The 13,995-nt window shown below is 58.0% G+C and overlaps 4 pseudogenes; all 4 read left to right on the forward strand.

Moving 5' to 3' along the window:
• The first annotated feature begins 1,026 nt into the window (after positions 1–1,026).
• Positions 1,027–1,701, forward strand: LOC129203728 (feather keratin 2-like; annotated as a pseudogene).
• A 2,654-nt stretch (positions 1,702–4,355) lies between these two features.
• LOC129202851 (feather keratin 2-like) lies at positions 4,356–5,018 on the forward strand (annotated as a pseudogene).
• Positions 5,019–7,672: 2,654 nt separating this feature from the next.
• Positions 7,673–8,335, forward strand: LOC129202859 (feather keratin 2-like; annotated as a pseudogene).
• A 2,654-nt stretch (positions 8,336–10,989) lies between these two features.
• LOC129202884 (feather keratin 2-like) lies at positions 10,990–11,652 on the forward strand (annotated as a pseudogene).
• The last annotated feature ends 2,343 nt before the right edge of the window (positions 11,653–13,995 follow it).

Below are 13,995 nucleotides of genomic sequence, written 5' to 3' on the forward strand. Positions count from 1 at the left end.
TTCTCCTTGGGTTATGCGGGCTTCATTCTGCTCCCCGTTCCTGTCTTCCAGCTCAAGGGGCTGGGCACCGGCAGAAAAACTGGACTCAGCATTAAGAACTGAGGCAAAGAAGAAAGAAAGGAAGAAAGGAAGACAGAACGAACATCAACTTCGTCCTCATCCTTTGCCACTCTTGTTTTCCCCCGCATCCAATAAAGGATGCAGATCCTCCTCAGCCCTCCTTTTGTTGCTATACCTATTTATAGAAACATTTCTTCATCTCTTTTACGGCAGTAGCCAGATAAAGTTTGAGTTGGGCTTTGGCCCTTCTCATTTTCTCCTTGCATAAACTCACCACATCCTTGTAGGCCTACTGAGCTGCCTGTCCCTTCTTCCACAAGTCATAAACTCTCCTTTTTTTACCCTGAGTTCCAGCCAAAGCTCTCCGTTCCGCCAGGCTGCTCTTCTTCCCTGCCGGCTCGTCTTTCGGCACATGGGGACTCTATCGAACAGGGCGGGTATCTTCCGCAACCTTCCAACAGAAGCCACCCCTCTAGCCCCCTCACTACCAAAACCTTGCCACATAAACCCAATACACCCAGCTACACCCTTAGAAGCCAGGGAGGCACCAAGGCACCCGGAGAGCACGCCCAAAGGGAAAGGCCAGGCCTTAACACAGGCTTAGCGAGCAGGGAGCAAGGTAGGTAAGGAGAGAACGCTATGGAAGGGGCATGCCTCATGCCCAGCACACCTCCACATCCCAGACCAGCCTTCCAGGGCTGCGAGGGAATGGAGCCCCCTCTTCACAAGGCACCCGCAAACCACCCCACATGAGTGCCGTGGGATGACCTCACTGATGACGCCCCACCTCTTCTATGCTTTGGCCGTGCCTGCCCAATCCTTTTACACGCACCTGCCATACAAATCCTCCCAAATACCTACTCTCACTTAAAAGCTGCCGCCAGGGCCAAGTGGACACGTCCTCAAGGGGAGGACATTGAAAGGGAGCGTTGCAGGAAGGAAAACACACCCCACCTCATTACTGGCATGGTTGTGGCATGCAAGAACTGCTTGCTGAAAAATGCTGTCATGCGCAAAGGCTCTCTCTCACCCTCAGGCACTTGGGGACCAGCATAAAAGCCGAGCCAGGGCCTCTCTCCCTCACACACTTCTCCTGACGCCTTCTCCTACGCGGTCAACAAGGTGAGCACGAACCCTCTTCCCCTCCGTCTCCTGCCTCACCTGGCCCAGCTCTTCCAGCACGCTCGGCCCCCGGCCTCACCAGCCCTGACGCCTCCCCACCGCCACGCTCCCCACAGCCCCACACCACGCCTCCCCACTCCCTCGCCCTCCTCACACACCCCCGCTCTCTCAACACCCTCTCTTCCAGGACCCCTCCGCACCACAGACATGGCCTGCTACGACCTCTGCCGCCCCTGCGGACCCACCCCGCTGGCTAACAGCTGCAACGAGCCCTGCGTCAGGCAGTGCGAGGACTCCCGCGTCGTCATCCAGCCACCCGCCGTGCTCGTCACCCTGCCCGGACCCATCCTCAGCTCCTTCCCCCAGAACACCGCCGTCGGATCCTCCTCATCGGCTGCCGTGGGCAACGTCCTCAGCTCCCAGGGAGTGCCCATCTCTGGCGGCTTCGGCTTCGGCTCTGGCTCCGGCTTCGGAGGCCTGGGCTGCTTCGGCGGCCTAAGAGGCTGCTACCCCTGCTAAGGGCCCTCGCCACCACCACCACCCCTAACACCAGCCACCCAAACCCTGGAAGCCAAGGCATGCATTGAGGAGGCACCTCCGCGCCTTCCCTGGCACATGGACCTGCCATCCACGGCTCTGCCTTGCTCAAGGCACCAAGCAAGGAAGCAGGGAAGGGGCCAGCCTGGGCTGATGCAAACACGGCCCACCTACCTTCTCCTCTTCTCCCACTTCCTTCTCCGCATAGCCTCTTCTCCTGTGTCCGCTACGCTCCGCGGCAACCAACTTCTCACAAGCCAAAGCCCACCACGGACCTCCGGTGTCCCACTCCCACAGTGGGACAGGAAGACCTCGGTGCTCTGGCGAGACCTACTGCACGCAAGGCACCTTGGCTGATGACCAAGGCTGACCTCCCTTCCACCTGGTGCTTCTGCCGTTTCACTATTTTTTCCCCCTCAATAAAGTTCTCCTGCATCTCAGCCTGACATTCTTCATTGCCCGTCTTTGCACACGCTCCAGCCCCTCAACGTCCTTCCTGTAGTGAGGGGCCCGAAACTGAACACAGTATTCCAGCTGCCGCCTCAGCAGGGCCGACTACAGGGGGACGATCACTGCCCTAGTCCTGCTGGCCACACTGTCTCTGATACAAGCCAGCATGTCGTTGGCCTCCCCGGCACGCTGCTGGCTCATATTCAGCACGCTGTCGACCAACACCCCCCAGGTCCTTTTCCACCAGGCGGCTCTCCAGCCACTCTGCCCCAAGCCCGTAGCGATGCCTGGCGTTGCTGTGACCCAAGTGCAGGACCCGCCACTCAGCCTTGTTGAGCCTCATGCAGCTGGCCTCAGCCCATCCATCCAGCCTGTCCAGATCCCTCTCTAGAGCCTTCCTACCCTCAAGCACAGCAACACTCCCCACCAACTTGGTGTTGCCTGCAAACCTACTGAGGGTGCACTCGATCCCCTCGTCCAGATCATTAATGAAGCTATTCAAGAGCACTGGCCCCGCTACTGAGCCCTGAGGAACACCACTTATGACTGACCGCCAGCTGGATTTCACTCCATTCGCCACACCTCCTTGGGCCCGGCCGTCCAGCCAGTTTTTCACCCAGCAAAGAGTACGCCCGTCCAAGCCATGAGCAGCCAGTTTCTCCAGGAGAAGGCTGTGGCAAACAGTGTCAAAGGCTTTAATATTGTCCAGGTAGACAACATCCACAGCCTTTCCCTCATCCACTAAGCGGGTCACCTTGTCACAGGAGGAGATCAGGAGAGTCAAGCAGGACCTGTCTTTCATAAGCCCATGCTGACTGGGCCTGATCACCTGGCTGTCCCGAACGTGCTGCATGGTGGCGCTCAGGATGATCTGCTACGTAAACTTCCCCGCTACCAAAGTCAGACTGACAGGCTTCTAGTTCCCGGATCCTCCTTCCAGCCCTTCTTGTAGATAAGTGTCACATCTGCTAAGTTCCGGTCAACCGGGACCTCCCCGGTTAGCCAGGACTGCCGAGAAGTGATGGAAAGCGGCTTGGTGAGCGCTTCCACCAGCTCCCTCAGTACCCTTGGGTGGATCCCATCTGGCCCCATAGACTTGCGTGTGTCCAAGTGGTGTCGCAGGTCGCTAACCATTTCTCCTTGGGTTATGCGGGCTTCATTCTGCTCCCCGTTCCTGTCTTCCAGCTCAAGGGGCTGGGCACCGGCAGAAAAACTGGACTCAGCATTAAGAACTGAGGCAAAGAAGAAAGAAAGGAAGACAGAACGAACATCAACTTCGTCCTCATCCTTTGCCACTCTTGTTTTCCCCCGCATCCAATAAAGGATGCAGATCCTCCTCAGCCCTCCTTTTGTTGCTATACCTATTTATAGAAACATTTCTTCGTCTCTTTTACGGCAGTAGCCAGATAAAGTTTGAGTTGGGCTTTGGCCCTTCTCATTTTCTCCTTGCATAAACTCACCACATCCTTGTAGGCCTACTGAGCTGCCTGTCCCTTCTTCCACACGTCATAAACTCTCCCTTTTTTACCCTGAGTTCCAGCCAAAGCTCTCCGTTCTGCCAGGCTGCTCTTCTTCCCTGCCGGCTCGTCTTTCGGCACATGGGGACTCTATCGAACAGGGCGGGTATCTTCCGCAACCTTCCAACAGAAGCCACCCCTCTAGCCCCCTCACTACCAAAACCTTGCCACATAAACCCAATACACCCAGCTACACCCTTAGAAGCCAGGGAGGCACCAAGGCACCCGGAGAGCACACCCAAAGGGAAAGGCCAGGCCTTAACACAGGCTTAGCGAGCAGGGAGCAAGGTAGGTAAGGAGAGAACGCTATGGAAGGGGCATGCCTCATGCCCAGCACACCTCCACATCCCAGACCAGCCTTCCAGGGCTGCGAGGGAATGGAGCCCCCTCTTCACAAGGCACCCGCAAACCACCCCACATGAGTGCCGTGGGATGACCTCACTGATGACGCCCCACCTCTTCTATGCTTTGGCCGTGCCTGCCCAATCCTTTTACACGCACCTGCCATACAAATCCTCCCAAATACCTACTCTCACTTAAAAGCTGCCGCCAGGGCCAAGTGGACACGTCCTCAAGGGGAGGACATTGAAAGGGAGCGTTGCAGGAAGGAAAACACACCCCACCTCATTACTGGCATGGTTGTGGCATGCAAGAACTGCTTGCTGAAAAATGCTGTCATGCGCAAAGGCTCTCTCTCACCCTCAGGCACTTGGGGACCAGCATAAAAGCCGAGCCAGGGCCTCTCTCCCTCACACACTTCTCCTGACGCCTTCTCCTACGCGGTCAACAAGGTGAGCACGAACCCTCTTCCCCTCCGTCTCCTGCCTCACCTGGCCCAGCTCTTCCAGCACGCTCGGCCCCCGGCCTCACCAGCCCTGACGCCTCCCCACCGCCACGCTCCCCACAGCCCCACACCACGCCTCCCCACTCCCTCGCCCTCCTCACACACCCCCCCTCGCACCCCCATGCCCCTACGCCTTCTCAACACCCTCTCTTCCAGGACCCCTCCGCACCACAGACATGGCCTGCTACGACCTCTGCCGCCCCTGCGGACCCACCCCGCTGGCTAACAGCTGCAACGAGCCCTGCGTCAGGCAGTGCGAGGACTCCCGCGTCGTCATCCAGCCACCCGCCGTGCTCGTCACCCTGCCCGGACCCATCCTCAGCTCCTTCCCCCAGAACACCGCCGTCGGATCCTCCTCATCGGCTGCCGTGGGCAACGTCCTCAGCTCCCAGGGAGTGCCCATCTCTGGCGGCTTCGGCTTCGGCTCTGGCTCCGGCTTCGGAGGCCTGGGCTGCTTCGGCGGCCTAAGAGGCTGCTACCCCTGCTAAGGGCCCTCGCCACCACCACCACCCCTAACACCAGCCACCCAAACCCTGGAAGCCAAGGCATGCATTGAGGAGGCACCTCCGCGCCTTCCCTGGCACATGGACCTGCCATCCACGGCTCTGCCTTGCTCAAGGCACCAAGCAAGGAAGCAGGGAAGGGGCCAGCCTGGGCTGATGCAAACACGGCCCACCTACCTTCTCCTCTTCTCCCACTTCCTTCTCCGCATAGCCTCTTCTCCTGTGTCCGCTACGCTCCGTGGCAACCAACTTCTCACAAGCCAAAGCCCACCACGGACCTCCGGTGTCCCACTCCCACGGTGGGACAGGAAGACCTCGGTGCTCTGGCGAGACCTACTGCACGCAAGGCACCTTGGCTGATGACCAAGGCTGACCTCCCTTCCACCTGGTGCTTCTGCCGTTTCACTATTTTTTCCCCCTCAATAAAGTTCTCCTGCATCTCAGCCTGACATTCTTCATTGCCCGTCTTTGCACACGCTCCAGCCCCTCAACGTCCTTCCTGTAGTGAGGGGCCCGAAACTGAACACAGTATTCCAGCTGCCGCCTCAGCAGGGCCGACTACAGGGGGACGATCACTGCCCTAGTCCTGCTGGCCACACTGTCTCTGATACAAGCCAGCATGTCGTTGGCCTCCCCGGCACGCTGCTGGCTCATATTCAGCACGCTGTCGACCAACACCCCCCAGGTCCTTTTCCACCAGGCGGCTCTCCAGCCACTCTGCCCCAAGCCCGTAGCGATGCCTGGCGTTGCTGTGACCCAAGTGCAGGACCCGCCACTCAGCCTTGTTGAGCCTCATGCAGCTGGCCTCAGCCCATCCATCCAGCCTGTCCAGATCCCTCTCTAGAGCCTTCCTACCCTCAAGCACAGCAACACTCCCCACCAACTTGGTGTTGCCTGCAAACCTACTGAGGGTGCACTCGATCCCCTCGTCCAGATCATTAATGAAGCTATTCAAGAGCACTGGCCCCGCTACTGAGCCCTGAGGAACACCACTTATGACTGACCGCCAGCTGGATTTCACTCCATTCGCCACACCTCCTTGGGCCCAGCCGTCCAGCCAGTTTTTCACCCAGCAAAGAGTACGCCCGTCCAAGCCATGAGCAGCCAGTTTCTCCAGGAGAAGGCTGTGGCAAACAGTGTCAAAGGCTTTAATATTGTCCAGGTAGACAACATCCACAGCCTTTCCCTCATCCACTAAGCGGGTCACCTTGTCACAGGAGGAGATCAGGAGAGTCAAGCAGGACCTGTCTTTCATAAGCCCATGCTGACTGGGCCTGATCACCTGGCTGTCCCGAACGTGCTGCATGGTGGCGCTCAGGATGATCTGCTACGTAAACTTCCCCGCTACCAAAGTCAGACTGACAGGCTTCTAGTTCCCAGATCCTCCTTCCAGCCCTTCTTGTAGATAAGTGTCACATCTCCTAAGTTCCGGTCAACTGGGACCTCCCCGGTTAGCCAGGACTGCCGAGAAGTGATGGAAAGCGGCTTGGTGAGCACTTCCACCAGCTCCCTCAGTACCCTTGGGTGGATCCCATCTGGCCCCATAGACTTGCGTGTGTCTAAGTGGTGTCGCAGGTCGCTAACCATTTCTCCTTGGGTTATGCGGGCTTCATTCTGCTCCCCGTTCCTGTCTTCCAGCTCAAGGGGCTGGGCACCGGCAGAAAAACTGGACTCAGCATTAAGAACTGAGGCAAAGAAGAAAGAAAGGAAGACAGAACGAACATCAACTTCGTCCTCATCCTTTGCCACTCTTGTTTTCCCCCGCATCCAATAAAGGATGCAGATCCTCCTCAGCCCTCCTTTTGTTGCTATACCTATTTATAGAAACATTTCTTCGTCTCTTTTACGGCAGTAGCCAGATAAAGTTTGAGTTGGGCTTTGGCCCTTCTCATTTTCTCCTTGCATAAACTCACCACATCCTTGTAGGCCTACTGAGCTGCCTGTCCCTTCTTCCACACGTCATAAACTCTCCTTTTTTTACCCTGAGTTCCAGCCAAAGCTCTCCGTTCCGCCAGGCTGCTCTTCTTCCCTGCCGGCTCGTCTTTCGGCACATGGGGACTCTATCGAACAGGGCGGGTATCTTCCGCAACCTTCCAACAGAAGCCACCCCTCTAGCCCCCTCACTACCAAAACCTTGCCACATAAACCCAATACACCCAGCTACACCCTTAGAAGCCAGGGAGGCACCAAGGCACCCGGAGAGCACGCCCAAAGGGAAAGGCCAGGCCTTAACACAGGCTTAGCGAGCAGGGAGCAAGGTAGGTAAGGAGAGAACGCTATGGAAGGGGCATGCCTCATGCCCAGCACACCTCCACATCCCAGACCAGCCTTCCAGGGCTGCGAGGGAATGGAGCCCCCTCTTCACAAGGCACCCGCAAACCACCCCACATGAGTGCCGTGGGATGACCTCACTGATGACGCCCCACCTCTTCTATGCTTTGGCCGTGCCTGCCCAATCCTTTTACACGCACCTGCCATACAAATCCTCCCAAATACCTACTCTCACTTAAAAGCTGCCGCCAGGGCCAAGTGGACACGTCCTCAAGGGGAGGACATTGAAAGGGAGCGTTGCAGGAAGGAAAACACACCCCACCTCATTACTGGCATGGTTGTGGCATGCAAGAACTGCTTGCTGAAAAATGCTGTCATGCGCAAAGGCTCTCTCTCACCCTCAGGCACTTGGGGACCAGCATAAAAGCTGAGCCAGGGCCTCTCTCCCTCACACACTTCTCCTGACGCCTTCTCCTACGCGGTCAACAAGGTGAGCACGAACCCTCTTCCCCTCCGTCTCCTGCCTCACCTGGCCCAGCTCTTCCAGCACGCTCGGCCCCCGGCCTCACCAGCCCTGACGCCTCCCCACCGCCACGCTCCCCACAGCCCCACACCACGCCTCCCCACTCCCTCGCCCTCCTCACACACCCCCCCTCGCACCCCCATGCCCCTACGCCTTCTCAACACCCTCTCTTCCAGGACCCCTCCGCACCACAGACATGGCCTGCTACGACCTCTGCCGCCCCTGCGGACCCACCCCGCTGGCTAACAGCTGCAACGAGCCCTGCGTCAGGCAGTGCGAGGACTCCCGCGTCGTCATCCAGCCACCCGCCGTGCTCGTCACCCTGCCCGGACCCATCCTCAGCTCCTTCCCCCAGAACACCGCCGTCGGATCCTCCTCATCGGCTGCCGTGGGCAACGTCCTCAGCTCCCAGGGAGTGCCCATCTCTGGCGGCTTCGGCTTCGGCTCTGGCTCCGGCTTCGGAGGCCTGGGCTGCTTCGGCGGCCTAAGAGGCTGCTACCCCTGCTAAGGGCCCTCGCCACCACCACCACCCCTAACACCAGCCACCCAAACCCTGGAAGCCAAGGCATGCATTGAGGAGGCACCTCCGCGCCTTCCCTGGCACATGGACCTGCCATCCACGGCTCTGCCTTGCTCAAGGCACCAAGCAAGGAAGCAGGGAAGGGGCCAGCCTGGGCTGATGCAAACACGGCCCACCTACCTTCTCCTCTTCTCCCACTTCCTTCTCCGCATAGCCTCTTCTCCTGTGTCCGCTACGCTCCGCGGCAACCAACTTCTCACAAGCCAAAGCCCACCACGGACCTCCGGTGTCCCACTCCCACGGTGGGACAGGAAGACCTCGGTGCTCTGGCGAGACCTACTGCACGCAAGGCACCTTGGCTGATGACCAAGGCTGACCTCCCTTCCACCTGGTGCTTCTGCCGTTTCACTATTTTTTCCCCCTCAATAAAGTTCTCCTGCATCTCAGCCTGACATTCTTCATTGCCCGTCTTTGCACACGCTCCAGCCCCTCAACGTCCTTCCTGTAGTGAGGGGCCCGAAACTGAACACAGTATTCCAGCTGCCGCCTCAGCAGGGCCGACTACAGGGGGACGATCACTGCCCTAGTCCTGCTGGCCACACTGTCTCTGATACAAGCCAGCATGTCGTTGGCCTCCCCGGCACGCTGCTGGCTCATATTCAGCACGCTGTCGACCAACACCCCCCAGGTCCTTTTCCACCAGGCGGCTCTCCAGCCACTCTGCCCCAAGCCCGTAGCGATGCCTGGCGTTGCTGTGACCCAAGTGCAGGACCCGCCACTCAGCCTTGTTGAGCCTCATGCAGCTGGCCTCAGCCCATCCATCCAGCCTGTCCAGATCCCTCTCTAGAGCCTTCCTACCCTCAAGCACAGCAACACTCCCCACCAACTTGGTGTTGCCTGCAAACCTACTGAGGGTGCACTCGATCCCCTCGTCCAGATCATTAATGAAGCTATTCAAGAGCACTGGCCCCGCTACTGAGCCCTGAGGAACACCACTTATGACTGACCGCCAGCTGGATTTCACTCCATTCGCCACACCTCCTTGGGCCCGGCCGTCCAGCCAGTTTTTCACCCAGCAAAGAGTACGCCCGTCCAAGCCACGAGCAGCCAGTTTCTCCAGGAGAAGGCTGTGGCAAACAGTGTCAAAGGCTTTAATATTGTCCAGGTAGACAACATCCACAGCCTTTCCCTCATCCACTAAGCGGGTCACCTTGTCACAGGAGGAGATCAGGAGAGTCAAGCAGGACCTGTCTTTCATAAGCCCATGCTGACTGGGCCTGATCACCTGGCTGTCCCGAACGTGCTGCATGGTGGCGCTCAGGATGATCTGCTACGTAAACTTCCCCGCTACCAAAGTCAGACTGACAGGCTTCTAGTTCCCGGATCCTCCTTCCAGCCCTTCTTGTAGATAAGTGTCACATCTCCTAAGTTCCGGTCAACCGGGACCTCCCCGGTTAGCCAGGACTGCCGAGAAGTGATGGAAAGCGGCTTGGTGAGCGCTTCCACCAGCTCCCTCAGTACCCTTGGGTGGATCCCATCTGGCCCCATAGACTTGCGTGTGTCCAAGTGGTGTCGCAGGTCGCTAACCATTTCTCCTTGGGTTATGCGGGCTTCATTCTGCTCCCCGTTCCTGTCTTCCAGCTCAAGGGGCTGGGCACCGGCAGAAAAACTGGACTCAGCATTAAGAACTGAGGCAAAGAAGAAAGAAAGGAAGACAGAACGAACATCAACTTCGTCCTCATCCTTTGCCACTCTTGTTTTCCCCCGCATCCAATAAAGGATGCAGATCCTCCTCAGCCCTCCTTTTGTTGCTATACCTATTTATAGAAACATTTCTTCGTCTCTTTTACGGCAGTAGCCAGATAAAGTTTGAGTTGGGCTTTGGCCCTTCTCATTTTCTCCTTGCATAAACTCACCACATCCTTGTAGGCCTACTGAGCTGCCTGTCCCTTCTTCCACACGTCATAAACTCTCCTTTTTTTACCCTGAGTTCCAGCCAAAGCTCTCCGTTCCGCCAGGCTGCTCTTCTTCCCTGCCGGCTCGTCTTTCGGCACATGGGGACTCTATCGAACAGGGCGGGTATCTTCCGCAACCTTCCAACAGAAGCCACCCCTCTAGCCCCCTCACTACCAAAACCTTGCCACATAAACCCAATACACCCAGCTACACCCTTAGAAGCCAGGGAGGCACCAAGGCACCCAGAGAGCACGCCCAAAGGGAAAGGCCAGGCCTTAACACAGGCTTAGCGAGCAGGGAGCAAGGTAGGTAAGGAGAGAACGCTATGGAAGGGGCATGCCTCATGCCCAGCACACCTCCACATCCCAGACCAGCCTTCCAGGGCTGCGAGGGAATGGAGCCCCCTCTTCACAAGGCACCCGCAAACCACCCCACATGAGTGCCGTGGGATGACCTCACTGATGACGCCCCACCTCTTCTATGCTTTGGCCGTGCCTGCCCAATCCTTTTACACACACCTGCCATACAAATCCTCCCAAATACCTACTCTCACTTAAAAGCTGCCGCCAGGGCCAAGTGGACACGTCCTCAAGGGGAGGACATGAAAAGGGAGCGTTGCAGGAAGGAAAACACACCCCACCTCATTACTGGCATGGTTGTGGCATGCAAGAACTGCTTGCTGAAAAATGCTGTCATGCGCAAAGGCTCTCTCTCACCCTCAGGCACTTGGGGACCAGCATAAAAGCCGAGCCAGGGCCTCTCTCCCTCACACACTTCTCCTGACGCCTTCTCCTACGCGGTCAACAAGGTGAGCACGAACCCTCTTCCCCTCCGTCTCCTGCCTCACCTGGCCCAGCTCTTCCAGCACGCTCGGCCCCCGGCCTCACCAGCCCTGACGCCTCCCCACCGCCACGCTCCCCACAGCCCCACACCACGCCTCCCCACTCCCTCGCCCTCCTCACACACCCCCCCTCGCACCCCCATGCCCCTACGCCTTCTCAACACCCTCTCTTCCAGGACCCCTCCGCACCACAGACATGGCCTGCTACGACCTCTGCCGCCCCTGCGGACCCACCCCGCTGGCTAACAGCTGCAACGAGCCCTGCGTCAGGCAGTGCGAGGACTCCCGCGTCGTCATCCAGCCACCCGCCGTGCTCGTCACCCTGCCCGGACCCATCCTCAGCTCCTTCCCCCAGAACACCGCCGTCGGATCCTCCTCATCGGCTGCCGTGGGCAACGTCCTCAGCTCCCAGGGAGTGCCCATCTCTGGCGGCTTCGGCTTCGGCTCTGGCTCCGGCTTCGGAGGCCTGGGCTGCTTCGGCGGCCTAAGAGGCTGCTACCCCTGCTAAGGGCCCTCGCCACCACCACCACCCCTAACACCAGCCACCCAAACCCTGGAAGCCAAGGCATGCATTGAGGAGGCACCTCCGCGCCTTCCCTGGCACATGGACCTGCCATCCACGGCTCTGCCTTGCTCAAGGCACCAAGCAAGGAAGCAGGGAAGGGGCCAGCCTGGGCTGATGCAAACACGGCCCACCTACCTTCTCCTCTTCTCCCACTTCCTTCTCCGCATAGCCTCTTCTCCTGTGTCCGCTACGCTCCGTGGCAACCAACTTCTCACAAGCCAAAGCCCACCACGGACCTCCGGTGTCCCACTCCCACGGTGGGACAGGAAGACCTCGGTGCTCTGGCGAGACCTACTGCACGCAAGGCACCTTGGCTGATGACCAAGGCTGACCTCCCTTCCACCTGGTGCTTCTGCCGTTTCACTATTTTTTCCCCCTCAATAAAGTTCTCCTGCATCTCAGCCTGACATTCTTCATTGCCCGTCTTTGCACACGCTCCAGCCCCTCAACGTCCTTCCTGTAGTGAGGGGCCCGAAACTGAACACAGTATTCCAGCTGCCGCCTCAGCAGGGCCGACTACAGGGGGACGATCACTGCCCTAGTCCTGCTGGCCACACTGTCTCTGATACAAGCCAGCATGTCGTTGGCCTCCCCGGCACGCTGCTGGCTCATATTCAGCACGCTGTCGACCAACACCCCCCAGGTCCTTTTCCACCAGGCGGCTCTCCAGCCACTCTGCCCCAAGCCCGTAGCGATGCCTGGCGTTGCTGTGACCCAAGTGCAGGACCCGCCACTCAGCCTTGTTGAGCCTCATGCAGCTGGCCTCAGCCCATCCATCCAGCCTGTCCAGATCCCTCTCTAGAGCCTTCCTACCCTCAAGCACAGCAACACTCCCCACCAACTTGGTGTTGCCTGCAAACCTACTGAGGGTGCACTCGATCCCCTCGTCCAGATCATTAATGAAGCTATTCAAGAGCACTGGCCCCGCTACTGAGCCCTGAGGAACACCACTTATGACTGACCGCCAGCTGGATTTCACTCCATTCGCCACACCTCCTTGGGCCCAGCCGTCCAGCCAGTTTTTCACCCAGCAAAGAGTACGCCCGTCCAAGCCATGAGCAGCCAGTTTCTCCAGGAGAAGGCTGTGGCAAACAGTGTCAAAGGCTTTAATATTGTCCAGGTAGACAACATCCACAGCCTTTCCCTCATCCACTAAGCGGGTCACCTTGTCACAGGAGGAGATCAGGAGAGTCAAGCAGGACCTGTCTTTCATAAGCCCATGCTGACTGGGCCTGATCACCTGGCTGTCCCGAACGTGCTGCATGGTGGCGCTCAGGATGATCTGCTACGTAAACTTCCCCGCTACCAAAGTCAGACTGACAGGCTTCTAGTTCCCGGATCCTCCTTCCAGCCCTTCTTGCAGATAAGTGTCACATCTGCTAAGTTCCGGTCAACCGGGACCTCCCCGGTTAGCCAGGACTGCCGAGAAGTGATGGAAAGCGGCTTGGTGAGCACTTCCACCAGCTCCCTCAGTACCCTTGGGTGGATCCCATCTGGCCCCATAGACTTGCGTGTGTCCAAGTGGTGTCGCAGGTCGCTAACCATTTCTCCTTGGGTTATGCGGGCTTCATTCTGCTCCCCGTTCCTGTCTTCCAGCTCAAGGGGCTGGGCACCGGCAGAAAAACTGGACTCAGCATTAAGAACTGAGGCAAAGAAGAAAGAAAGGAAGAAAGGAAGACAGAACGAACATCAACTTCGTCCTCATCCTTTGCCACTCTTGTTTTCCCCCGCATCCAATAAAGGATGCAGATCCTCCTCAGCCCTCCTTTTGTTGCTATACCTATTTATAGAAACATTTCTTCGTCTCTTTTACAGCAGTAGCCAGATAAAGTTTGAGTTGGGCTTTGGCCCTTCTCATTTTCTCCTTGCATAAACTCACCACATCCTTGTAGGCCTCCTGAGCTGCCTGTCCCTTCTTCCACACGTCATAAACTCTCCCTTTTTTACCCTGAGTTCCAGCCAAAGCTCTCCGTTCCGCCAGGCTGCTCTTCTTCCCTGCCGGCTCGTCTTTCAGCACATGGGGACCCTATCGAACAGGGCGGGTATCTTCCGCAACCTTCCAACAGAAGCCACCCCTCTAGCCCCCTCACTACCAAAACCTTGCCACATAAACCCAATACACCCAGCTACACCCTTAGAAGCCAGGGAGGCACCAAGGCACCCAGAGAGCACGCCCAAAGGGAAAGGCCAGGCCTTAACACAGGCTTAGCGAGCAGGGAGCAAGGTAGGTAAGGAGAGAACGCTATGGAAGGGGCATGCCTCATGCCCAGCACACCTCCACATCCC

Source organism: Grus americana, chromosome 2 (assembly GCF_028858705.1).
Source record: "Grus americana isolate bGruAme1 chromosome 2, bGruAme1.mat, whole genome shotgun sequence".
Taxonomy (NCBI): Eukaryota; Metazoa; Chordata; class Aves; order Gruiformes; family Gruidae; genus Grus; species Grus americana.